Below are 27,874 nucleotides of genomic sequence, written 5' to 3' on the forward strand. Positions count from 1 at the left end.
TGATTATCCTACGATGGTCCACAAGTGCAACGGCAAAACAAAATAAATTTACAGCAAAATGAAACGTCACGGTAAAATATAATCAGCTCACGACATCTATATGTACATATGTTCAGTTCAAGTTTTAACGCTCAGCCACAAAACTGGATTAACCAAGAGTGTTAACAATAATCAACAACTAAATCAATACCTGAGAAACAATATTTTTAAGATCGCTGTTCAGAAGGTGTTAAATTTGCACACAGTGCTTACTAGTTGAAAACGTAAATACAGTGTTTGTTTAAATCTGTAACAAACAAATGTCCAGTATGAGACACGGCACAACCAATAAGATGACTTTTATGATCAAAACAACTCCCGGCTACCTTAGAGACATATTTTCCGTCAAGTGTGAACAGTTGCAGTCTTCTGTTCCCCGCATCGCAAACGATCAAACGGTTGAACTTGTCGATAGCGAGACCAGTGGGACACGAGAACTGCTTATCACCAGTTCCCTCACTGCATATGTCATGTAGATACTCCCCTGCGTTGTTAAATACCATGACACGGTTAGCTTTTGGATAAGAGACAAAAAATTTGTCTTGCTGATAAACAACACACCATGGCCCCGCATCACAACCAGGAGCACTGAACGACTGAAGAAGGTTTTTCCCATCAGGACTGAGAACTTTGATTGTTTTGTCATCATAGTCACTTGTGATTATGCGACCATCACTCACAACAGATATGTACCATGGTATCTTCCAATGTTCTTCGCTGATGTATCGAATGAATTGACCACCCTCAGTGCACAAGTACAAGGTGGCTTTATTGTCGCCACTCTCGACAGTGCTAAGGAGGTCACCAGACTCGGTAAAAGCCACCGAATACGTTTCAACTTCCAGTGCAATCTCTCTGAGGAAATTCCCATCAAAACCAAACATTTGAACTCTCTTATTGCTTACATCAGCAACAGCAAGCGTCCTTGTTTTATCATTCACAGCAATACCACAAGGACTCTTGAACTGCCCTTGTTCTTTCCCTTCTGATCCAAATTGAAACGCAAATTGATACTGATGCTGAATCACCTGCAATACCCAGGGACTACCAGTCAGCGACTGTCCATTAACTTGGATCTCTAGCCTATGTTGTCCAACACACTGTGGTGTGTGAGCTGAACAATAACACAGCCCATAGAACTCACAATAACACGGTTTCCTGGTTTATTCCGCTTCAATCCGACTCACAAACTCTCACGAAACTCGATGAAAAAACCTCAAAGGAAAACTCGCGCTCACAATATTTTTTCGACTCGTCCCGTTCTAGCTTACTCAGCACGCACGTGCTCATTACCCTATTTGGTAGCCCTAGCCCTAATTTGGTAGTGCTGCTCAACGTCACAAAACTGTGAGGGGTAGGGTTAGTAAAACTCTCGTACACAACTCCCCTAAAAATTGTAGCACGCAATTTTTACAATCAAACGTAACTTGAAACTAATCCGATTTGCTATATGACAGTCCGGTTTTATACTTGAACACAGTTCAGTTTATCAATTCTCTTCTTCTTGCAATTGTTCTGTGATTCTCTGAGCAGCCCTCTGAGCTGCAGCTCGTCTTGGTCTCTGTTCTCCTTCATCAGCTCGATCTCTCTCCCCCCTTTGAGATTGGTCAACATTCTCCACAGCTCTGATTTCCAAGGGACAAACTAACTGAAGCGGGCGTTCAATAGTGTGCCTTTTGTGTAACAATGTCACCCCTCTAACGACATCTTCTTTTTTCCTTTGATAAGACGCACTACTTTTCCCTTTCTCCATTCTCCGCGGTTCTTTTCGTCTCCAATGATGAGTACAATTTCTCCCACTTGAGGTATAGTTTTCCCGTTTCCTTGTTAAGCCTGTGACTTTCCATTAGGCTATGGACATACTCCCTTTTCCAGCGTTTCCATGCATTGGCCTTAGCATTTTCCAATCGTTTGGCCATCTTTGTTAGCTTCTCTCCAGCTGAGCCTTCGGTGTCTTCTACAGCATACACATCTCGTCCCCACAGGATCATGTTTGGTGTAAGTACCGCCTCTTCCTCTCTCTCTGCTTCAACATATGTCAAGGGGCGATTGTTCAAATTTCTTTCGATGTCCATGATGACTGATTCAAATGCTTCATAGGAAAGATGTGACCTCCCAAGGTCTTATGCAAGGTCTTCTTTATCTCCTTAATCAATCTCTCATAGATTCCTCCCCACCAGGGTGACTTTGCAAGATTAAACTGCCAGCGAATGTTCTCACGTGCTAAGTAATTCTGCAACTTCTCACTTCTCCTCACTGTCTTGATCCAATCTGCTGTAGCCTTAAACACTTTGGCATTATCCGAGATGATGATGCGAGGTCTTGTTCGTCGCGAAATAAAGGCATTCAGCTTACTCTTGAATTCCTCTGCCGTTTGGGTTCTTGCAACTTCCAAATGGACCGCTCTGGAGCTGGCACAGGTGAAAATAATGACATAGCACTTTCCTTCTTCTTTCTTACCGACCTTGTACAGCAAGGGTCCGGCAAAGTCCACTCCGGTTACTTCAAACGGTCTGCTCCCCTCCGTTCTATATTCTGGCAAAGCACTAGTTGATGGCACTCCATAAGGTTTGGTGGAGTATACTTTACAGATGTTGCAGTTCTTAATGACCTTCTTCACTTTCGCTCTCAACTTTGGTATCCACCAGTTCTCTCTCATGCTCGCCATCGTGTTCGCGACACCAAGATGCATGACCTGATTGTGGATGTGAAGGATAAGCTTCTCCGCAAGTAGACCATCAGGAAGGTAAATCGGCCGATATCCTTTAATTCTGCCTTCACACCTGAGAACTCCTGTACTGTTATCTTTGACCAACTTCCATCCTGGGGACTTCAGACATGTTTCCTCTGCTTTCTGAACTCGCTTTACCCAGTAGTCACTTGCAGCTGTGATTTCTTCCGTAACTAATGGCCCTGACATCTTCTTTGACTTGCTTCTCGCTTGGCAGTTTCTGATAAAACGTAACACCCATGCTGTTACTCTCATTGTACGCCAGGAGGTGCTTCTTTCTAACAAGGCATCCCACTCATCGAACATGCGCTCTTGTGTGCGGAGAACTGCTTCTTGGGTGACCTTACTCTCTTCATCTGCTTCTTTGGTGCTATTCAGCCTTGGCTGCTCCGGCCACCGCCTTTTGTCCAAGAGCCAATCCGGACCGGCAAACCAGTTTCCTCTCTCCATCTTCACAATGGTTGCCCCTCTACTTCCGAGATCTGCTAGATTCAACTCTGATGGGCAGTACTTCCACGTGATGTTCATTGGACCAGCGGTTTCTGCCATCTTCTTTACTCTGTTTGATACAAACACCTTCCATCCTCTCCCAGGATTGGTTATCCAATATAGTGCTACCATACTGTCCATCCAAATGTTGATGGCTTGAATGGGCCATTGCTGGAGAGCAGTGCTGAGGTTCTTCGCCATGTTTACTGCCATGTGGCCACTCACGAGCTCCAGTCTTGCTATTCATGTACTTCTCTTTGATATCCGCGACTTTGAGGTCAGAAGTCCTTTGGTCAGGCCTGCCTCATGTTCTACCACCGCAACAGCTGCTGAACAGCATGCTAGAATGCTGGCATCTGCGAAAATATGTAAATGGACTGCTCCTATCTCTCCAACAAATGAAGCAATACTTCTAGGCACTCTTACATCTTTAAGTTGCTTCGTCCACCTTAACCATTGGTTCTTCAATCTGGGGGAAACTTCTGCATTCCAGCCTTTCTTCTCATCGCAGGCTTCTCGATAAATATGCTTTCCCTCAGCCATGGTGGGCGAGATTATCCCGAGTGGGTCATAGACAGTTCCTAGGTAACTGAGTATAGTGCGCTTGGTCACTGGATGTTCTTGTGGAAAAGGCTTTGCAAGCAACTCCAGTGTGTCATCATCCTTATTCCACACATGTCCGAGGATCTTGCTTGGATTTGGCATGCCTTCACTTTCAAGAAACTTGACATTAGATTCCCACTTGTGCACCGGAAACCTGGCAGACTCAAGTATGGCAGTAGTCTCTTCTTTGAACTGCATGAGTTTCTCTACATTTCCTCCCGTTTGCATGAGATTGTCAACATAAGTGTTCTCCTTAAGTGCTCTCACTGTCTCTTCAAATTCTGACCCTTGTTGTTCAAAGTGATGCTGCAGAGTGGCTCCCAGTAGGAAAGGGCTTGCTTCAACTCCGAAAGGTATAGGTGTAAATCTTAAATGTTTCTCTGTTCCTTTAATGTTGAACAAGAATCTGACTGCATCTCTATCCTCCTCCTTCACACCTATCTGGAGAAACGCCTTTTCTATGTCTCCAAGGAGCAGACTTGTGGACATTCGCACTCTAATCATTATGTCGCAAAGAAGCGGCTGCAACGGAGGACCAGTGAACATGCAATCATTGATGCTTAGCAATCATGCAATCATTGGGGCTTAGCACTTGCGTCAAACACCATGCGAACCTTAGTCGTAACTGCACTCTGCTTTACAATTGGCTTGTGAGGCATGTAAAACACACGTTTTCCAGATGGAATCTGAGGTGCTTCCTCGATTACCCCTGCTCTGAGTTGCTCTTCAATTATGCCACCATACTCTCCTTTCAGTTTCTTATCTCTTGAAAGCTTTCTCTCCACGTTTTCAAGCCGCTTTCTGCTAAGTGCTTCATTTGTGTTCGTTAATGTAGCTCCCGGTATCCAAGGAAAACCAACCTCATACCTTCCATCTTGCTTTCTGACAACACTCTCTTTAAAGTCACGCAGAACATCCAGCTGATCATTCTCTCCCCGGCCCTCGACTCCCAGTACATCCAAACTGTATAGTTTCTCATAGTCATTAACCTCTCTCATGTACATGCAGCTGCTTCCACTCCCATATTCGTCTCCCCCATGGACCACCCAACCGAACGTTGTCTCCTCTACCAGCGGCTCTCCCAGGTGCCCTTTGAGTACTCTCTCCGTCCTTATTCTGCTATAAACACCGTCTCCGAGAATGAGGTGTATCTGATGTTCTCCTGTGGACGTCATGTAGAACCGCTTGTCTTGTGTATGTGAGTACTTCAACTTCAGCCGATTCATGTCTGGCCTTCTCACTGTAGTAAAATCAGCTAACTTCGATCCTGTGAATTCCACCTCTTCGCATGATTTCCCGTCCAGGGACTTAATATGGGTGTCAAAGATTGGCATTGTCTGGACTTTGGTTCCATTGACTGTCAAGATTTCGCGAGTCTCGTGACGTGTCGGTTTCAACTTTACTAACTTGACTGCTTCACGTGAAATGAAGTTGCGTCCAGATCCTGTATCTAGGTAAGCCCAAAGCACTTGCCCCCCAATACTGACGGGAATAATCGCAGGTAGCACTTTCTCCTCTGCATAATTGGAGTAGACTGTCAATGACACTCCATCTGGATTACTGCTTTCCCTCTCCGGTCTATCGCATATGCTTCTATGGTGTTTGTGTTTACACTTGGCGCAGCCACGCCTACGGCACTGGTCTGCTCTGTGGTTTTGCCTTCCACAATTAAAGCATAACTTGTGGTCTATGAAGAACTTCTTCCTGTCCGCTAATGCTGTTACTAGGGTACAGTCCTCACTCCAGTGCTCTTGTTTTCGGCAGAAAAGGCAATAGGGTTTCAGTTTATCTCCTTGCTGCTGTGAGAAAAGATGTTTTTCGCATTTGCTGCTTTCGACGTGATTTCTCCTAAGCCACTTCTGCAGAGCATCAATCAGGTCTTCCATGGACCATTCCTCCCAACTGTCATCCACTCTCACCAGATCGGGCTTTACGTGAGGTAACTTGTTGAGCGTAGTCATAACAAACCCTTGTAACTTTTGGCCTTCTTCCAGGGTTTGAAGGGCGTCATAGTTCCTACTCAGTTTCTCGTAGAATTCTTGCACCTTGAAATAATTGGAGCCCTTGACTGGAAATAAATTGATGATTTCTTCCATGTGCGCATTCATGACGACCTTTGTTTGCCCATATTCTTTCTTTAGTCTATCCCACGCTGTCTTGTAACCAACAGTTCCAGGCTTTAAATTTGCAATTCTGTCTCTCACCTTCGGGCTAACGGATTCCAGAAGGTACCCGAATTTCTCTTCGTCGGAAATCGACTTCGCATCAACTTGCGTCAGGAACATGTTTTCAAATCTAATCCAGTCGCCGGCGGTACTCTTGAACGGTGTTATCTTTAATTTCGGTAACTTTGTGGTGCTGGAAACAGCTGTTTTCTCCATTTCTAATTTCTTTTCTGCCACAAGTAATTCAGCTTCAAGCTTTTCCTTCCACAACTCACGCTCGTGTTCCTGTTGTTTTTCACGTAACACGTACAATCGCCGCTCATCTTCCAACTGTTGTTCCCGCTTCAAAACTTCTTTTTGTCGCGTAATTTCTTCCTCTTTATCATCTAAACACTTTCTAAGCCTCTCGTTTTCGCTGACAGATGCTGCATACTTTGATTTAGTGTCTTTTCTCCACTGTCTCACCGTCCGAGGCGACAATCCTCGCTCAATTTTTAATTCTTCTGTCTGTGAAATAAGATCCGATAGCTTTGTAATGATTTTCACAGCTCGTTTGTTGACTATTTCCATCTCCGAATAATCCTGAATTTCGATCAGTTCATCTATCTCCTCCATGAAGTACTTGACCTTATCAATTTCCTTGTCGATCTCTTTTATGAGACGTTGTTCTTCGTCGCTCGGTTCTTCGCTGTCGCTCATGTTTGTTTTGACTCCGAGAAAGGATCACTTCGCTTCTCAAACTGTCTCGCTAGCGTTGTGTATTTCTTCAGCGCATCCTGGTCTCGGCACCAAAAATGAGCTGAACAATAACACAGCCCATAGAACTCACAATAACACGGTTTCCTGGTTTATTCCGCTTCAATCCGACTCACAGACTCTCACGAAACTCGATGAAAAAACCTCAAAAGAAAACTCGCGCTCACAATATTTTTTCGACTCGTCCCGTTCTAGCTTACTCAGCACGCACGTGCTCATTACCCTATTTGGTAGCCCTAGCCCTAATTTGGTAGTGCTGCTCAACGTCACAAAACTGTGAGGGGTAGGGTTGGTAAAACTCTCGTACAGTGTGTATGTTACTGTGTACTTGCCGTCTTTGGTGTCTTTTATCTCTGTTTCCAGTTGATCATCTGCTGGAGTTATAATGTTGACTTTTACTTCATCATCTTCATGATAACACTGCTTTCCATCTGATTCTCTAGTTACAATGATGAAATTTGCCACCGTTTTTTCTCTTACAAGTTCTTGATTGTCCACTTCCGCTAAGCAAAGTAAGGGATCTGTATTACTAACCACAATTCGATCCAAACCCGGATTCAGTTGATTTTCGACTATGTAATGCACGTGTGGTGGTTTATAAATGTCAGGTTTTGTTGCGTTCAAAAGTTCTTCACAGCGTCCAACAACGATCTGATTTGTTTGAAGAATCTCGGCACTGACGTTTCTTTCTAGTACGCTTTCACCTCGCTCAGTGCAGCTTTGCAGTTGAGTCAAAACCAACTCAAAGTTTTCTAGTCGTGTCGCGTGATGTTTTTGTTGCGCCTCATAAATTTCAGCAAATTTGGCTTTCATGACCCTCTCATGTTCTCGTAATTTAAGGATACGTTCCTCCACGGCATCTGTCATCTTCTTTTCCGCTAACAAAATCTCATTTTTGGTTTTGTCCATCAGCTCAGTTTGTTTCCTAATTTCGTTCTCGTAAATTACAGTTTCCGCTTTCACTTTCTCCAAAGCGCCCTTCATTTGCATCTTCTGTACTTGTGCGGCTTTCTGAGTGTCTATCATGTTGTGTCGATTATGGCCGACTACGCTACACTTGTGGCAAATAAGAACTTTGCATTCTTCAGCGGCTGATTTTCGTGATATTGCTGTGAACAAATGGCAGGTCTGTGGATCAGCTCTCGAACATCTTGCACATTTAATTTCTCTATCACAACATTGCGATGACCTCTTGTGCTCTTCAGGCGCTGATGAGCTTCAAAGCAGGAAGTACAGAGGAATATTTGACAGACAAAACAGTAAGAGGAAGCGGTATTGTTCTCATCACAACTGCTGCATTTCTGGGCCTGTACGCCGCCATATTTGAGAGCGAGAACATCCACCAATCGGTTAAGATGATAAGATGCAGGCAAATTCTTGAACGAGTCTCCTTCAGGAATTTGGAAAGATGTCTGGCAAACCGGACATTTGATTGTCGCTTGTAGCCGTCTTCTTGCAAAATTTGCGTGTTTGTCAAGACACTCAAGACAGAAAGAGTGAATACATGGCAAAGTCTTGGGATTATTGACTGTCTCCAAACACAGTGGGCATTCAGCTTCCTTCTTAAGAACTGTAAAGAGCTGTTGAATATCCATGGTGAATCTAGAGCTGCAAGCGATGGCTCCGTGAGAGCATGATTATGGGTGCGGTTTGCTAAGCTGTGTAACAAAATAGGACTCAATGTTTTTTATTGTAATTGAAAAGCTGACATGAAGCGAAAGCGAAACACAATGAACAAAAAAAAAATAAGGATATGAAGTCAATTGGTAAACTGAAGAGTAAAAAGAAAAAAAACAGAACTGCTGAATTTTGGACTTGCAGTCAGTCGATGACACAGGCTTCCCAACCTCGAGTTCACATCAGTAACTGATGAAATGTTTATACGAAAAAAAAAACGGTAATGAATTATAAGGCGTTTATGGCAATTATTCGATAGAGCCGGCGAATCAAACACGGTTCCCGTGTGAAAGAAGCGAGAAAGTTGGGGGGACAGTAGCCCTACCACCATCTTAAAAGCAGCCGCCCCCAACTTCCTTCACTTTGGTTCATATGTGCAGAAAAAGTGACCTCACCAGGAGCCCATAACCACGGAGTTAGCCAATTTCAAGCGAGTGCTCGCGTCATGTCGTTTTCACAGATCAGTTTATTTTTTGGATTTATTTTCTGGCACGATCTTAGAAAATCGTCAACGTCCAAAAATCAGTTAGCAAACTTACAGAACTTAAAATTTTGCCGTGTTAATGACGTTTAGCGGTCTCTCGGTTTTCATATGCGTCAAGACTACGTGACCAAGAAACGACGGGCTCTGGGGACGAGGATGCTAGCTGCCGGCCTGTTCATTGTAGCGGGCTTCTGACGTCTGCGTGCATGCTACCTTTTTTCTCTACCCTCGCCCTAACCGTGCTTGCCCTGGTCCAGGGAAACTCTTGCCACGCAGCCAATTTGCCAAACTAAAGGTAGACACCTTCATTTTTTATCTGAATGGAAAGTGTGTGATCAAATATGATTGATCTCGCCATCAGCTTGATCACTATTCCAGCCGGGCGTGGTTCTCAAAACACATTAGTGAGCTTGAGAAACGGAGCGGTGTATGATCAACTTCCGGTTAAGTTGGTTGTCAACGCACAACTCTCTTATTTAAAGATCAGTGATGAATGTCCACTGATTCTTTTAAACAATGGTCAAAATTAGACATTTTAGTGAGCAAGGCAATGCGCATATGGCAGCATATGGCGTACATTTGCGGACAAAAATAATAAAAAATAAAAGACAATTTGAAGTTCAAAAATTAGACTATCCATGTCGAAATCTCGTCATATGAATTTGAAATCGCAATGAACGCAGTCAAAATAGCATCATTCGAACTTGAAGTTACTTTGAACAAGTTAAAACTATAAAGGGAAGACTCGACGTCGCGGATGTTGAAGTTCAAATCACCATTCCAACTAAAATGCAAATTACATGATTTGAACTTCAATTCACCTTCTCCACTCTAATAAGCCACTTCATCGTCAACAATGCAACCATAATCTTCCACAAAATTCCAAATGAAACCTTTGATTTGAACTTAAAGTCACGTCACATATTCGAATTCGAAAAACCAAAATTTCAATTCGAAAGGAGGCGGAAGTAAAAATACACAGGAACCGGAAATGATAAGAGTTTCGCTATACTATACATACGGGATGTTTGCATAACTGCATTTTGGCGCGAAATTTCCCTTCACTCGAACTCTCTGGTCAATATGGCGGACAATGTGAATGATAAGGGTAACTCTAGGACAATCCAACAGATTGTGAGGGCTGGAGTGGCAAACTAAAACTTTATAAAAGGAGAAGCGTTCAGGCTTCTGAGAACAAATTCGTCTCAATTAACTTTTGATAAAAACATGGGTAATTTCAAAACACGCCTGCAGAATAGAGATTATCCAGCTAGAATTGTAGAAAAACACCTTTCAGAGATTAAATTCTCTTATAGAGAAATGTCGCTGGCGCAGAAAAACAAAACCGCACCTAAGAAAATACTGCCCTTTGTAACACAATACCATCCGGCGTTGCCTAACCTAAAGGACACACTCATGGGGAAATGGTACCTTACAGAAATCATCATCTCATATCGCAAGGTAAAATCCCAAAAGGAGATCCTAGTTACAGCTAAGCTATGAAGGCTTTATTAGAATTTATTCATCCGCGAACCGCGGGAGTGGTGTAGGTTTGTCAACACTGTTAGCAGAGTTGACAAAGTTCTCTCGTGAGTAGACTACAAGCAGTCTCTCTTTTTTCTTTAGTCCGTCGAGCAAACCGCGAGACACGCAAATGGCCACGCGCGTGACTGATGGCGCGAGACGGGAGAGGCACGAAAAAGAGAGACTTCTCGCAGTCTATCTCGTGAGCATCAAGTCGACGAAATAAAAATTCAGAATTATCATATGATGCTGAGTTCAGATTAGTTTCTGATGCCTCGAACAGTCTAACCAGTCCAACGAAAAACTCTTCGCTGTTCGGTAACCATCGAGCAGCCATGACGATGATCACATCAGAGATGAGGAAAGCTCAGGTTCCAAGCCTCCTATCTGTAGACTCGTACCTAGTCGTTACTCGGTTCCTGTGTATTTTTTACTTCCGCTTCCTTTCGAATTGAAAATTCGAATATGTGACGTGACTTTAAGTTCAAATCAAAAGTTTCATTTGGAATTTTGTGGAAGATTATGGTGCATTGTTGACGATGAAGGGGCTTATTAGGTTCCACTGTAGTTACGTATATTGTATTCAAATCAAGAGACTATAAAGGGGACAGAGAGGCCATCCCCTATATACACCCTGTTCCATAGGTAATTCGTCTCGAGTTATTTTTAACACCACAAATCTCAAGAGGGATTAGACAACAGCCAATCACATAGCGCGAATGTGTTCCGCGTGGATGACCCACGCTGAGAGCCACGCGTCCTTCACGAAATGACGCAGAACGAAATGGGGGAAGACGCGGGGAGCGATTTTGCTATTCCTTTTGTCGACGAAAACGACTACAGCGAGATTTCTGCGAAAGCTGTGTTAGCGAAACCGAAATTAAAAAAGAATCGCCCTTCCTCTCTTGTATAGAGCTAACAGTAGAGCAGGGAAATCCTTAACACACTGAATATTCTCTCAGGATCATTTATAATTTACAGTTTGAAGAGAGCAATTTCTGGTTTGATGTTTATTTTTTTCAGTCTTTATAGCGATTATTCCTACCCACTTACTTTGTCAATTGTAGGCGAACCCTCCTAAAGCTGAATTTCAAGGGACCATATTCAAGCTCAGAAAGAGAAATAAAATTTCGTCGTTGCTTATTTACGTCCTCCATAAAACGCGAAATTAGGCATTTTCACGTCGTAGTCGTGCAAAAACGGGAAAGAAATGAACAAAAAAAGTGTGTTGCACGTGCGAAGTTGTTGTTTTGCTAATTAAACCTATTGTTTTTTTGACGTTCTAGTTGTCGTCCGCGTCGTTGGATCTTAAACTCCCTAAATTGTACAAACGACCGGTTTCAATAGACCGGCGAGATTTCTCATTTTATTAAAGCACTGAGGTTACGACAACTTCGAGTTAAACTGATTTCAAGGGTTGTCAAAGAGTCCAGCGATTCCTTTTTCCCAGGTGGGCGCCGACTCATTTCGCTTCAATATTCAGGAATGCTCTCGATCTTTTTACGCTTTCATTGCCTCTCGCCCGACATGTTTTGCACGGCGTTTGGTCATGCGAAACCTCCACGAAACATCCACGCCTCGCGCGAGGTAACTTTATCCCGATTCTAAAAATAACTCGAGACGAATTACCTATGGAATAGGGTGTATATGGGGGATGGCCTCTCTGTCCCCTTTATAGTCTCTTGATTCAAATGCAGAGTACTGTTGTGAAACACAAGAACTGGATGGCGGCCAATCCGGTGGAGTCTTCGCCTCCTACATCAGATTGTCAGGATTAGTTGTTTTATACATGGTTTACAGCCTTTTAGCTTTGATTTGTTGAACTTAACTCTCTCAAGACAAAGAATAGTCATCAGATGTTCACGACCCCCATTTTTATCGCATTCAGTTATCGAACTAACGCGCCAACTCACTAAACGCGAATATCAATGCAGACCCCAAATGGTGGGTTAATACTCATCTACATACTCCAAAATCATGACGTTGACTCATTATGATTCATACACAAATTTATTCTCTACAAAGGAAAGAAAGAATCAAATTGACTGTCAATACTGATTAGGGTTAAGCACTGATCAATACTGATTAATGGTTAAGCCCTGAGAATAGTGCTTAGGGTTAAGCACTGACTCTAAAAACGGTTAGCTTCTATTTAGGGTTAAAGTTGATGCTATATACTTGCAATTCAAACCACTTCTTCCCAAGAAGTCCTTGGAAGTCTAGTGGTTTGGGTGGTCAGGAGCCTATCACCGTGAAAATCCCCCCACGCGAAAAAGGCGAGATGCGTGAGGTGATTTTCACGTGCGTTTCGCGTTTCGCTACTATCCCTGAGGAAAAAGGGGGACTACAAGTAGTCTACCACAGGATTGGCCGCCATCTTTCTTGTGTTTCACAACAGTACTCTGCATCTAAAAACAATATACGTAAATAACATAAGTTCACAAGTAGTTTTTGAACTTTTGTTCTCGTGCCATCCCGAAATTTTTTCCCCAAACTATTAATTGAACAGACCTAGACTTTCACGAACATTTTATCAAGCAGAAATTTCATGTAGGAAAAGGGAAATGTCTTGTAAAAGCCACTGAGAGGGAAATGTCAGTTTGGAGCATAGAGATGAGTGCTAACCGGAAAGGTTAGGCGAGGAATCATTTGCGCGCCTCCTACACCCAAATCTTCGGATGTAAGTTGAGAGGATGTAAAACCAAAAAGTTTCTCCTTGTATATTATTCAACTTTTTGTCGCTTTCCATTCATTGTCAGTGCACTTGATAGTGATTGGTTACAACATGAGATCATTATATGTTCTATAGTTCATTTGGCTTTTGACCCTAATACAAACAATAGGTAACATAGTGGCTTGGATGTTACTAGAAAACAGCAAGCGAAAGGAGAATGGCCCCTCGCAGGCTCACCTCGCTTGTCACTCGAAATAGAGAGTTAGTCTGCTGGCTGAAGGGTGCTCGAATTTCCCTTTTCCTTTTGCTAGCGTTTGACTAAAATAAATATTTACATGAATTTTTTCTATTCATGAATTTTCATTAATAACCAGTTTGTTATTAATGTTAATTATTAAACAGGTTTGGAGTTTTAAAAATGTTGTCATCTTAAACCATGGGAAGCAACAAGCAGTTCAAAGCCATTCAAAATGATGTCTGCGCATATGTCGTATTTGTTATGCTGCCTACTGTATTTTCTATGGCATAGTATAAAATAGTTACGCAACGCTTTCTAAAGGCTCGTGTGTATACTGAGAAAACAGAAGAGACTCCTGGGATATTCCATGGTATACCACTCAAAAGCGTTCCATAACTAATATGTACATATGTAAGTTCAGTTCAGTTCTTTTAACGTTCAGCAGCTTAGAGTGTTAACAATAATCAGTGCTTAAAAAAAGAGTTAATCCTGGAGTTATTCAATTTCCGCACTGTGCTAGTTGAAAACATAAATACAGTGTTTGTTTTTATCTGTAACAAACAAATGTCCAGTATTAGACACGGCACAACCAACAAGATGACAATTATGGTCAAAAAAACTCCCGGCTACCTTAGCGACATATTTTCCTTCTAGTGTGAATAGTTTCAGTCTCCTGCTCCCCGGATCACAAACGATCAAACGGTTAAACTTGTCAATAGCGAGACAAGTGGGACACCTTAACTGCCCGTTACCAGATCGCTCGCTGCCAATATCATAAAGATACTCCCCTGCGTTGTTAAATACCATGACACGGACAGCGTGACAGTAAGAAACAAAGAATTTCTTCTGGTGATAAAGAACACACCATGGTCTCTCGTCACAACCAGGAGCACTGAACGACTGAAGTAAATTTTTCCCATCAGGGCTGAGAACTTTAATTGTTTTGTCGTCCCAGTCACATGTGATTATGCGACCCTCACCCAATAGATATGTACCACGGTATCTTTGCATGTTCATCGCTGATGTATCGGATAAACCGACCATCTTCAGTATACAAAGATAATTTATTGAAGTCACCAGGGCTACGGACAAGGAGGTCACCAGACTCGGTAAAAGCTACCGAAGTAGAAACAATATCCCGTGCAATCTCTCTCAGGAAATTTCCATCAAAGCTAAACATCTGAATTCTCTTATTTTCATAATCAGTAATAGCAAGTGTTCTCCTCTTATCGCCTACAGAAATACCCCAAGGCTTCTTAAACTGTCCTTGCTCTTTTCCTTTTGATCCAAACTGAAATCCAAATTGATACTGATGCGAACTGATCACCTGTACAAGCCAGGGACTACCAGTCAGCGGCTGTCCATTAACTTGGATCTCTACTCCATGTTGTCCAACACACTGTGGTGTGTATGTCACTGTGTACTTGCCGTCTTTGGTGTCTTTTATCTGTTTCCAGTTGATCATCTGTTGGAGTTATAATGTTGACTTTGACTTGATCATCTTCATGGTAACACTGCTTTCCACCTGAATCTCTAGTTACAATGATGAAATTTGCCACCGTTTTTTCTCTTACAAGTTCTTGATTGTCCACTTCCGCTAAGGAAAGTAAGGGATCTGTATTACTAACCACAATTCGATCAAAACCCGGATTCAGTTGATTTTTGATAATGTAATTCACGTGGGGTGGTTTATAAATGTCAGGTTTTGTTACATTCAAAAGTTCTTCACAGCGTCCAACAATGATCTGATTTGTTTGAAGAATCTCGGCACTGATGTTTCTATCCAGAGCACTTTCACTTCGTTCAAGGCAACTTTTTAGTTGAGTAAGAATGAACTCAAACTTTTCTATTTGCGTTGCGTGATGTTTTTGTTGCGCTTTATAAATTTCAGCAAATTTGGCTTTCATGACCCTCTCATGTTCCCGCAATTCACGGATACGTTCCTCCACGGTATCTGTCATCTTCTTTTCCGCTGACAAAATCTCATTTTTAGTTTTGTCCATTAGCTCGGTTTGTTTCCTTATTTTGTTCTCGTAAATAACAGTTTCCGCTTTCACTTTCTCTACAGCGTCCTTCATTTGCATTTTCTGTACTCGTGCGGCATTCTGAGTGTCTGTTATGGTGTGTCGATTATGGCTTACTATACAGCATTTCTGGCAAATAAGAACTTTGCATTCTTCACAATAAAATTCCAGCGGTTGATTTTCGTGATATTGTTGCGAACACATGACGGGTCGGTGGATCAACTCTTGAACATCTTGCACTCGCAATTTCTCTATCACAACATTGCGATGATCTCTTGTGGTCTTCAGTCGCTGATGAGCTTCAAAACAAACAGTGCAGAGGAACATTTGGCAGACGAAACAGTAAGAGGAAGCGGTGTTGTTCTCATCACAACTGCTGCATTTCTGGGCCTGTGCGCCGCCATCTTTTAGAGCGAGAACATCTACCAGTCGGTTGAGATGATAAGATGTGGGAAAGTTCTTGAACGAGTCTCCTTCAGGAATTTGAAAAGATGTCTGACAAACCGGACATTTGATCGTCGCTTGTAGTTGTCTTCTTGCAAAAATTGTATGTTTGTCAAGGCACTCGAGGCAGAATGAGTGAATACATGGCAAAGTCTTGGGATTGTTCACTGTATCCAACAAACACAGTGGGCATTCAGCTACTTTCTTAAGATTCGCGAAAAGCTGTTGAACATCCATAATGTATTTAAACAAGAAGCCGCTTACAGCAGCATTCAGTCTCGCTTGCTTGAAGATTAGATCAAGAAATGAGGAGGCGATTAATTCTACACGAAACGAAACAGATTTAACCGCTAAATGTTTTTTACTTCCTACTTTATCGACGTCGATACTTTTTACTTGTTTCTGAATTGACTTAGTACGCGTGTTAGCGACGACCGGAAAAACGTCTACGGTCGCAGGCTATACGCGTTTAGTAAAATCCAGCTAGTGGTCTATTATCAATGCTGCGTTCTGATTGGTTGAGTTACTACTAGGCTTTTAAAAGCGGAGTTCCACCCGCGCGCGAAGCGCGCGCGTGGACGGAGCCCCATAGCTAAGGAAATGTGGTAATCTACCCATCCGAGAAAATTTGGTAATCACGTGACCGTACGCCCGACCGTCCGTCCGCACCACAGGGAAACCAATGTTTACTCTCACACTTTCTAGCTAGTTTGGGAGCCCAAGAGAAAACTAATTGCACATCAATGTTGTGGTCAATTGACAGCTGTCAAAACAGGATATCCGCTGACCAGTTTCACCTGACCGTAACGCGGGCTCAAATGTCGACCCATCGAGGTCAAGTACTTTTTTAAAGTTGTCCGCTGACAAATTACCAGTTTCAAATGATCGCGGGCTCAAGTCTATTTTTTCCAATGGTTCATATGAAATATGTTGTGTTTATGTCACTATGGCCCCTCACTGTCAAGATTTTGATTTCAAACTGACCTCGGACGCGAAAACTCAGCCAGCTTTTTAAAAATACAGGCGGAGAAGACCTTTCTTACCATGGTCACGCGTTGGTCACGCTCTACGTCCAATTTTTGTACTCTGATTGGTCAAAATTTGACAGGTGAGTTCATGCGGAAAATTTATGCAGCGTGTTGAAAGTTGTTTACTTTGACAGCTGAAGCTGACAGAGTTTTGTGTCAACTTGTGATGTTTTTCACTGTCTTTTTCCACTGGATGTACAAAATGAAATACAGCTACTATCAAGAGTCTACTGTTATCTATGGCTGGTTTGTTTATTGGGTTTTTGGTTGAGAAATGCGTCGCTTGTCAAAATTGGGTATTCCGATTTCGGATGGCATCGTTTTCGTTTTTCACCTTGCTTAATGCGTAAGACGGTTTAAAATTCTCAAGCAACTGTGGCCTTCCTTGATATCTTTCAGGAACTGAATCTCGAATGATAAGCCTGAGTAATTATTGCATTTGATGTTTGTTTTTGTTATATCTAATTTCATGAAGTCGAGCACAGTTTATGCGGCAAGTTTTTGCACGTTTGTAACATTTGAGTCAATGATCTGACCTAGTATTAGGTTTGATGTAAGCTTACAGAACTTTAAAAGGCCTTCAGATATATTTTCTCACGGCAAATAGAAAGAAAACGTTCCGAAGAATATTTAGTTATAAATTTGGCTGTAGAAAGAAAACTTTGAGCGATTTTCTTGCTTCGAGGAGTTCATTTTTAAAAAAACACCTGGAGGCCGGCTGCAAGTAAAACAAAATAAACTTAAGCTTAAGCTTTAAGCTTAAAGACTCAGGATTTTTGGAGACACTTTAATACTTGTCTTCGTGAATGAAAATTGTTGTCTCTGTAAATGTTTCACCGAATTATATTTCTTTTATTGATTGTTTTATTGATTGTTGCAATTTTAATCGCTTGTCCGCGGCGTTTGTTTTCATCGTTCATGAACATCGCTTGAAGGAGTACTTAAAAATGTCGCGCGTATCAAACGCTTTATAAGATTACACATCGTTATAACTGAAACCATTAAATAACAAAAAAATAATGATAATAAATTCGGGATTATGTTGAAGCGTATCTCTGTTAAAGTTCATTCAAACACTCGACCACACACAGACAGCTCGCACTAGAAATGAGAACCGGCTGGCCGTATGGGTGATTTTGAAAATTTTTTGTACGGTTTCGCTAAAAGCCCACGATTGATCGTCCTAAACATTGACTGAGTGCAATTTGTCTTGAAAAATTGTGAGATACCGTATTCTGTCCGAGGTCTGTATGATAAATAGTACTGTTTCAGGGGCACCCAACGGCAATTTTCGGGAAAATATCTGTTCGGAAGACGATTTGAGATCTAGAATTTTCAGAGCATTTGTTGTAAAATTTCTTGCTTGCCTGCCTCTCCTAGGATTTTCGAACATCTACAAAATGGTATAATTACCCATTTTTAACGGATTTTGACCCTAAAAAAGGCCACCTAGAAGTTTCGGGAGCCTTTTCCTGGCTGAAATTTTCGAGAAGGTAAGCTTTTATCCCTATAATTTTCGGATCACTAGACTTTCAGCTAGGAAATCCGAACAGATAAAAAGTTTTTAGGGGATAAAAATATGCCTATATCTACCGTTTGAATACTAAAATACGTTCAACAATGCTATGTTAAGTGGTCTTGAACTATATCCTCGTTGGGTGCCCCTGCTGTTTCACCTCAGATGTGATGTATAAAAAGTATAAAAGGTTGGTTTACACACCCTCAGATTTGTTGGCAAGAATTTGTAAAGTAAACCTTTCGAACGCAAAAAAATTCGGCCTGATTCGTTTTCCAAGAATTTGTTTTCGAGGCCTAATCTACTGTGATAAAGAGCCATTATGGCTCTTGAATGTGATCGAAGATGTTTGCTGTTTTTTGGGTGTACATATATTTAGGCTATCAACTCGATGTAAGATGTTTCCCTCTAAAATAACTTATCCTTTCCCTCAAAAGTCACATGAATGTGCCCTTAAGTTAACTGATTTATGGATTACAAATTTATTGTTGATTTAAAATATAGATTTATTAATGTGAGCTTCGCTTTTAGCCCTGGCTAAATCTAAATATTAGCGAAATGCGCCGGCTTTGAAAACCAAAAATAATGGCGGCTAAATCGCGTTTTGCTAGCTAAAGCGGTTTTGTCTCGATATTTTTTACCAACTAGTTGGATTTTACTAAAACAATTATCCCTCTCGTACTCATGGCCTCTGAGTCAATAGCCCATGAGGCCTTCAGAGCCTATGCGGGCTCGCGGAATAATTGTTAAGTATAACTACACGAGAATTCAAAGGCCTCGATTCAGAGAAATAACATCATTGCCAGATAACGAAAGAGTGATTTACATGGCATGTATTTTCAATCATCGCCGAAAATATATCGCATGCTCATCCCAAGACTTATTTGCATACAGTGAAAGCTTACAACACCCGACTATCGCAATTTTGCTAATTCAGATTCTGAATTATTTTCGACCATTCAGCAACGTTCACTTGCTCCAAAGTAAAGAACGCTTTCAAGCGATAGAATTCGTAAACCGATACGTTTCCGAAAAGCTCTAGCTAAATTTAATCTTTCCTAAGCTTTCTTCGCAAAACATGCGTGGCTTCCATCACGTAACCATTCTTAGTCCCAGTTTCCACGGTGTCCGCAAGGAACGCCTGGCACAATGACCCCCCATTTCTGACCCAAAAATGACAAAAATGCCCGGGAGGTACTTTCAGAAAAATTGGGTGGGGATGTGTGGCACGCTTCCTGAGACCCTTACCCTATTTCAGACCAAAATCTGTGATTTGCCCTACCCTATTTCAGACCTGATCAAAAATTTGATACCCTATTTCAGACCTGAAACCCTGGAGCCCGGCGCGTGACCGGAGCGCTTGACAAGCTGTTACAGCACGTACACGGTAGTTGGCGTAAACATTAAAAGGGAAATGGTCTTATCGCCAAATGATGAAGAAGTAGCTAATTCTTCTAAAAAACAAACCCAATTCAAGACTAGAGTGCACAAACCATACCCTATTTCAGACCAAAACGGCTGAAAAAACATACCCTTTGGCGCCGCACATACCCATATGGCCTATATAAGGGACTTCCCCCCGGGGCGAAAAACACGTTGCAGATTATGAGTCTCGCTGCTTACGCAAGCGAGACTAATGATGGCTTATGGGTGATATCATGTGACTTGGGTGCTGCTTGCGTAGCAGAGTGAAGCAGAGAGTGACCAGTTATGAATAAAAATGAGGCGGAACCGAAATGGATGAGAGAAGCAACAAGAGGGAATTAACAGGGAAATGGGGTCCATAAGTTAACCGAGGGCAGGCAGAAAAATAAACTAATGAGTATAGGAAGTGTAATGAGTCGAAATTTAATCACCAGTCTAGACAGCACAGGTATCCCAAGCTCCTGTTGTGAAATGTTTTGAAAACAGTTATGGCGAAAATAGAGCCCCAGGGGGGGTACTCGCGATTTCAAGTGACGAGGATGATCGAATGGAGCCAAAAGTCAAGACCCAAAAAAATCCTTAGGGCTTCCAGCAAAACCCAAAAAAATCCCTGCACCAAAAATGCAGACTATTGTATAACACGTGCGATGTCAAGCGACACCATAGTTAACTATTAAACAACAGCAAAACACGTTTGTTTGTACTTTACTCGCAGAACTACGCAGCCAGGGCACTACCGATTCTTTTTAATACCCCCAAAAAATCCCTATTGAAATCAAGCTACCCAAAAAAATACTTGCCAAATTTTCGTACCCAAAAAAATCCTGGAATCGAAAATTTAAAACCCCAAAAAACCCTTCGATCATCCCCGTCACTTGAAATCCCGAGTACCCCCCCCCCCCTCCCTGGTAATAAAGCGTGCGCATCAAACACTCCAGAGCAAGAAAAACTCCACCAAGAGTAGCCCCACCAACCGCCATTTAACTGCAGATGTCCCTAATTGCATTTGGTATACGCGTGGAGCCAAAGACTTAAGAGAACTCTTCAGGAGTCCATACTCGGAGTAAGCCGCTTTCATGCGCTCGTGTCACTGATCAGGGTATGTTAAGAAATTTTATGGCGTGAAATTAGAATATGGACAACGACCCACAAATCAGGTAACAAGACCTACATACCCCAGTGAAAATAGTTTCTATTTTTCATACCCTTATCTTCGAATGAGCACATAGACGGAGCGGAGTTTCCATTTTTTTATTTTCGTGAGAAAAGAAAGCGCAAAGTTTTGAACGAGAGCAACTCATCACCAAGCCACTTTTCCGGGGTTTCTCTTCTACTCAACCTCTCTCTCTCTCTCACACTGCGGGGAAAGAGTAGTAGAAAACGCTTGGAAACGAGGATTGCAACGTAACAAAAGGAATTGCGCTTGAATTGTGGTTGGTTAAAAAGGGGATCATTATTTCTTGGGTCGCTCTGGTTTTCTTTTAACAGACAAAAAGAGGGGGGAGATACAGAAAAGGGAGGAGGGAGAAATCGGGGCGAAAATATTGGGAGGAGGGAGAAAATGAAATGTTGTGTGAGTAGGGAGATATCGATGAGACAGTAATTTTAGCGCTTTTTTTAACTTGCGTGATGACAAGGGATGGGAGAATGGGGAATTTGACGTACACGGCGTTCCCCTTGGGTGTCCTTTGACTCCCTTGGTCGGACTTAACCGAGAGGCATGGAATCAAACTTGACACGTCTCAGGTTACCAGGTTTAAAAATTGGCCACGGGCAACACACGACTCATGTACTAGCCTCCCCCGCAGACGTTCTTAGAGGTTCGACTGGGGCAGAAACGCTTGTCGAACCCCTAAGAACGTCTGTGGGGGAGGCTACTCATGCACCTTGTCGTAAACTGACCTTCAGAGCTTCGCTCTTACTAATAGGTCCTCAACAGATTTCCCTTGCGATATGATATGAGGGGAGTCTCCTTAAAGATTTCTATTTGCGGTTGTTAGTTTTGCATAAGGTGCAACTTCCCATTAGTATTTTCGTTAGGCTAAGTTAAGCTGGATGGTCTTGTGTAATAATAGTTTTTTTTTTTTTTACGGGCGGATTTGTTTCTCTGTTGAGGGGCTGTTTTCCTGTCGTCCAATTTACCTCAGACAGGTACTTACTCACAATAGCGGCAAGGTAGCCTCTTTGTATCAGGCGATTTTCGAAGTTTTTGGATATTTTTCTCAAAATTGGTTTGAGAGGAAGAGGTCTTTAGAAGCCGGAGCGCTTCTCCTTTAATGAAGCCTTTCTTCACACCTGGTGGGTGACACGAGTAGAAGTTCGTGTACTGAAAAGTTTCTGTTCGTTCGTAATGTGTTTGCAAAACCAACGGCTATCTTTGTACCCATTGCTGGTCCATGGATCTATAGGTACTGGAAACGAATTTTCTGTTAATATAAGTTAGAGTATTTCTCTTAAATACTTGGTATGTATAGGGGCTTTTTCCCCGAGGGGTACTCCCTCATATAAGCTATAGAAGTATCAGCGGCCCAAAGGTAGGTTTTTTGCCCAGGGGCGGGAGGGGAGTTAATTCGGATTTCAAGTGACAAGGATGATCGAATGGGGCCAAAAATCACTACCCAAAAAAATCCCTAGGGCTTCCAACAAACCCTCCCAAAAAATCCGTGGACCAAAAATTAGCCCCAAAGAAATCCCGTGCCGAATCTCTGAGCCTTAGTCGCAGAGCTAGGCGGCCGGGATTTAGTGTGGGCACTATCACGATTCTTCAGATTGTTCTGAATAGCAAAAACAATCCCTACTTAAATCAAGCCACCCCCAAAAAATTCTTGCCAAATTTTACTACCCAAAAAGATCTTGAAATCGAAAATTTCAAACCCCCCCGGAATCCTGTGATCATCCCTGTCACTTGAAATCCGGAGTACCCCCCCCCCCCTGGGGTTTTTTGGGGCGTTTTGGTCTGAAAACGGGTATAGACTTTGCCTATCGGGTATGGTTTTCGAGGGAACTACGGTAGAATATGAACGTATCTATTATTTCAGTTCCGAATGACTAAGAAAGAAAGAAAAATATGCAAATTTGAAATGGATTTTAACAAATCTTTTTTGTTGCTGTTCTAATCAAAGTAATGATGACATTTTTTCTTAGAGGCCAGGTCTGAAAACTGGTATGAATAACGTCATTTTTTGGTCTGAATTAAGGTCAGAATTTGGAGAACAGGGCAGCCCACACCCATCAAGAATTTCCAGGAGTAGCCCCCAGCGTTTTTCTTTGTTGGTTTTCACAGGACGTCACTAAAATTCAAAGTATAAAACTATCGATCCTACCGAGATTTTACTTTCACGATGCATTAGAGCAACTGAAAACTAATTTTCACACAAATTTTCACTTCAAAAGGGTTCTTTGTTTTGTGATAGAGTACGGTTGAATTTCTAAGCTTTTGCGTGACTCGGCATTTACATGACGGCCAAGAGAGCTGCCACGTACGTTGAAAAAAAGACTTATTTCTAGGACGTTTGCTATCTAAACAGTTCATGCATTAGAAAAAAGTATTACTTTAATTTCTATGGGTTCCTCGAAGAAGAAATTCAAGCTTTTGTAGCAAAACTCGGAAAAAGATGCTTCTGCTGGTTTCTGTCTGCCATGTTGGTGCTCATTCGGATGAGCTCCAGCACGGCGTGTCCATACAAATCTCTATAATTTTGGGTACAACATTTCTTCGGATATCTCGTATACGAAATATTCCTCTGATCTGAATCTTAGCCAGGGTCTTTGCATATTTACCTCCTGTCATTTTCCAGATTCTAGACTTTATCTATTGAACGGTTTTGATTTTTATTTTGATCTATTTTGAATGGCTTGACACTGAAAACCAGCAATAAAAGTCTTCGTATGCGTGACATAGGGTGGTTACGCAATCTTCGTGCGGTATGTTGGTGTAGAGGAGAAGCTCTGAAGGGCAGAAAACTTCCTTTACGACTAAGTGCAGGAGTCGTGTGTCGCCCGCCGCCAATTTTTAAACCAAGTTTAGGGAGGAGGGAGAAATTGGCTGAAAAAGCAGTCCTGTACCTCCCCCCTCCAAAAATAATTGGTGACATGGTGGCTTGAATGTTACTAAAACATTGCAAGTCCGATTGACCACCTCTCTACATAGGATACCTTTCCGCAACTGCTAAAAGCTTGTTTACCAGCGGTAGCCGTATTTAGTTGTATCTTCTAGGCTTTCTAACCTGCAGGAGTGTGAAGCGATAACTTATGTGCGGGGCCGTATAACCCTCCCTCCTGCACTAATTTACTTGCTCCTTGTTATCACTTTAGCAGTCACTAGCGATCGCTTCCCTCACTCGACGAAGCCTGTTCCAGGCTCTCAGTTAGTAGAGATAGCTTGTAAGGTAAAAGGCACGCTAAAAGGGAAAAGGTGATGGTGTCTTATTTTCGTGTTCGCGCTTTCTCAATTTTGCGCACGCGACTACCTTGGAGACTGGAACAGGCTACATTTGACGTTGCAATCACAACCAAGTCAAAGTGAGTTCTTTAAATTATCATGTTTCCTAAATAGATGAATATGGAAGAACGGCACTTTGTTTATCTCTCGATCCTGACTCTCCGTAGGTTGCAGAAGCCAATGATAACCACAGTAACGAGGATCCTCGTCGCCAGGGCTTTTCCATACCCTGGGGACGAGGCTGGTTGACAAGAAAACTTTCTCAGGTTACGTGTAACCTAATTAAGACGAGTCAGCCTAATATCCCACCAACCTTAATCACAATCTCTACTCTCCAATACCCCCTATCCTTTAAAAGCTTGTTTAAGGTGACTTCAACGGCAAACGTTAGGCCCACGACCAAGCTGGCAAGCGAGGCGAGTCGCGACAAAACGCGAAAATACGCGCGAGAGCGGGCTGGGAAGAAGCGGGAGGTGTGTCTTCTTTCGCGTGCCGCTTGCGCCATATGAACAGCTTTCTCGCAGGTTAAGCTGCCTCTTGCGCCCTTCGTCAAGATGGGAAATAACTGAGAGTTCTGCCAAATACGTCCACAATACCGTTTAAATATCTCATTAACAAAACTAATTCAAATAAGTTGTCGTGAGCTGTTACCTTTCGCATAAGTAACAGGACTTGTCCAAGTGTACAGTATAGCCTAATTCGGCCGTTTTTTGTGCTGGAATATACATTTTACTCTTTGACAACGTTTCACTCTATTTATTGTCGCGTTTGTTTTGATCAAATTAAAATAGTCTCACCTGTTCCAAACATTCTAAACATTAAAGTTCCCATGATGTTTATCGAACTCATTTTGTAACCTTAAACTCGTAAAGAAAAGTGGTTAATCATATTTTTCTTTAACAGTTACTAAAAAGTAATCACATTAAGTACCACCATTTAAAGTAACATTTTCGCGCACAACCACACCCTGCAATAGACCCCCCTCTCAGAGGGAGGCTTCATGTTATTTCGTATCAAACGAGATCGTTTTTGTACTGGCAGGCAACTTCTGTTATCTTTTTTTCTTTGCTTATGTAACTTGTTGCTTGTTTTATTTCTTCGTTTCCGTCGCCTTCGTGGTTACTCGAGCTAACTAGGTACGTTTCCAGGCAAAACAGTTTTTGATATGCGATACTTTTTTCAAAAACCGACAATTTCATGGAAAAAAAGCGACAAAACTTATGTCAGGGACCCATAGAGAGGCCCATTTAGAGGCTCTTATATCCACTTGAAAAACCAAGATGGCGTTTATAATTAAATTCGACAGATTCAGTTCCGTAAATTTTGTGCCAATTGTGCATGCACATCACCGTGACACGCTCCGTTAAAACACGATTTCATGAGCTATTTCAACCCAAATTTTTGTTACGCCTGGCCTGAATGGCTTAAAGGCAGCTGCGCCATAGGTTGTACTTGTTTCTAGCGCGAGAATCTCAGTTGCTAGCTGAAAATCCTAGCAAGAGGAACTTCCATGGAAAGTGCTTTCGCCAGGAAGATCCTAGTACTAGCGACGAACCAATCAAAACCAGCGGCGGGTCGTTCAGTGGGTAATCACGGCAAGTGAACAGCTCAGACGGGCATGAATGGTGCAAAATTTGATTATGATGCCAGGGTCTAGACCAAATTTTTTTGCTTAATTATCTAAAGCACTGTTTATTTGTTTCCGTTTTTGTTGTTTACAGGCCTTTCCAGAGTATCTGATCACTTACAAGATTGTTCAACCCTCAAGCGTCAAGACGTCTCCATGGTGAAACTTGAGAGTTGATTTTCAGTCATAATGACAGAACGATATGAGATGGATGGCAAGAAATTATTCAACATTCCCAGGAGCCTATCAGCTGTCAGGCTCCTGACATTCCTTAACTATATATTATTGCAAAAAAATTTAATTAAATATTGTAAGTAGTAATCATTTAAAACAAAACAAAAAATTTTAGAACTGCAGTCGGCATCACTATTTTAGTTTGAAAGCCAGCCTCAGCCCAACGCAACTCAACAACGAGCTTTATTTGCATGACCATACAAACACATACAGTATTGCAAAAGCTATGTTTAGGAATCAAAATTACAACACAGGGCAATTACGTTACTTTGATAATAATTTGTCACGAACATCCAAACAAGCTGAAATATATTTTATGAATTGTATATTGATAAAGTTATTAGAAGAGTTCATCAGTTCATTGATCAAACCGTTTGTAGGTAACTTGGTAATATTTGGAATCAGAGTCTTGACTTTATAGTAAAATTTATTCCTAATCATACAGTATGTTTAGGACATTGAAAAAGAAAGTGAACTTCGTCTTCTATTACATTGCATTCACAAAAAGGGCAATGCCTATTATCCTTCGTAGTTTGATTGTATCTGCCTATTTCTATCATTAGTTTGTGATTGCTTATTCGTAGTTTTACTGAAGCCCTTCTCCCAGCTGTTCCTCTTGCATGTTAAGCCTAAGTAACCAGAGGAGGTATGATCGGTTTTAAAAGATCTATAAAATTCAAGTTTTTGAGAATGTTGAAGACTGTTTTGCCAATATGAGATATATTCCTGTTTCATTGAACTTACATAGCTTTTACCATAGCTATATCTAATAAATCTGGGTTAACGTCAGGAAGCTTAAAGTATTCTGACATATTCCCATTAAATGAGAGGGAAGCTCTTTTTGCCATTACAGTGTAAGACGAATGACATTAAAAAAGCTTGTTTAACAAGAGATTCCTCATCTTTAGACTGTATATACAAAATGTATTTGAGAATTTTTTGATTGATTGTCATATTTAAAGGAAAACGACCAAGCTCTGCTCTACACTTTAAGCTATATTAGTAGCTTTGTTGTTTATCTCCAAGTATCGTTTACAAAATTAAAGGTGTGCCTTCTCGATCTGTGAGCCGTCCCAGGTCTTAAAATCTGGTTTGGCATACACACCCCAAATTTCACTGTTATATGTTAGAATAGGGGAGATCATAGTATCAAGCTAGTATCGAGCTGCTTTTAGTTTGCTAAGATTCGTGTGTCGCCTCAAGCTGAAGAAGGCATGAAAATCTTTCTCCTTGAGATGTTCACGTGACACTGAACAATTTCCCGATGAGGACATTCGAGTTGCTACTCTTGTACAACATCAATTATTTGACTATCTTTAAGACAGTGAAAATCAGCACTTTTTCTCGCACGTTTCTGAAAAACCATAATTTTTGTTTTCTTGGGATTGATTTTCATCATCCATGAAGTACAGAATGAAGATAGTTTATCGGGGCAATTTTGTAGTCCTGTTTTGGATCGTGATAAAATGATTAAATCGTCTGCATATAATAGAGAATTTAGTTTTGCACCGTGTGGGAAAACAAAAGGATCAGATAATGTATTTTCAAATGCGAAAGGTAGGTCGTTAATATAAAGATTAAAAAGCAGTGGACGTAAGATACAGCCATGCCTCACACCTCTCGCATAACGGAATGATCGCGTTTGTTGTTGAGCAATTTTAATTGAGCAGGAAGAGTTGTGATATAAGCTTTTAATTAAGTTATAAAAAGAACCACCAACATCAATTTGCAGCAGCTTATTCAAGAGCCCGTCAT

General features: G+C 41.7%; 1 protein-coding gene and 1 pseudogene across 1 annotated transcript in view; one reads left to right on the forward strand and one right to left on the reverse strand.

Moving 5' to 3' along the window:
* The window catches only part of LOC140932682 (poly [ADP-ribose] polymerase tankyrase-2-like), a 128,497-nt gene that overhangs the window by 40,665 nt on the left and 59,958 nt on the right, over window positions 1–27,874 (forward strand). The window lies entirely within an intron of this gene.
* On the reverse strand, window positions 13,863–16,253 carry LOC140932681 (E3 ubiquitin-protein ligase TRIM45-like; annotated as a pseudogene).

This window comes from Porites lutea, chromosome 4, assembly GCF_958299795.1.
Source record: "Porites lutea chromosome 4, jaPorLute2.1, whole genome shotgun sequence".
NCBI lineage: Eukaryota > Metazoa > Cnidaria > Anthozoa > Scleractinia > Poritidae > Porites > Porites lutea.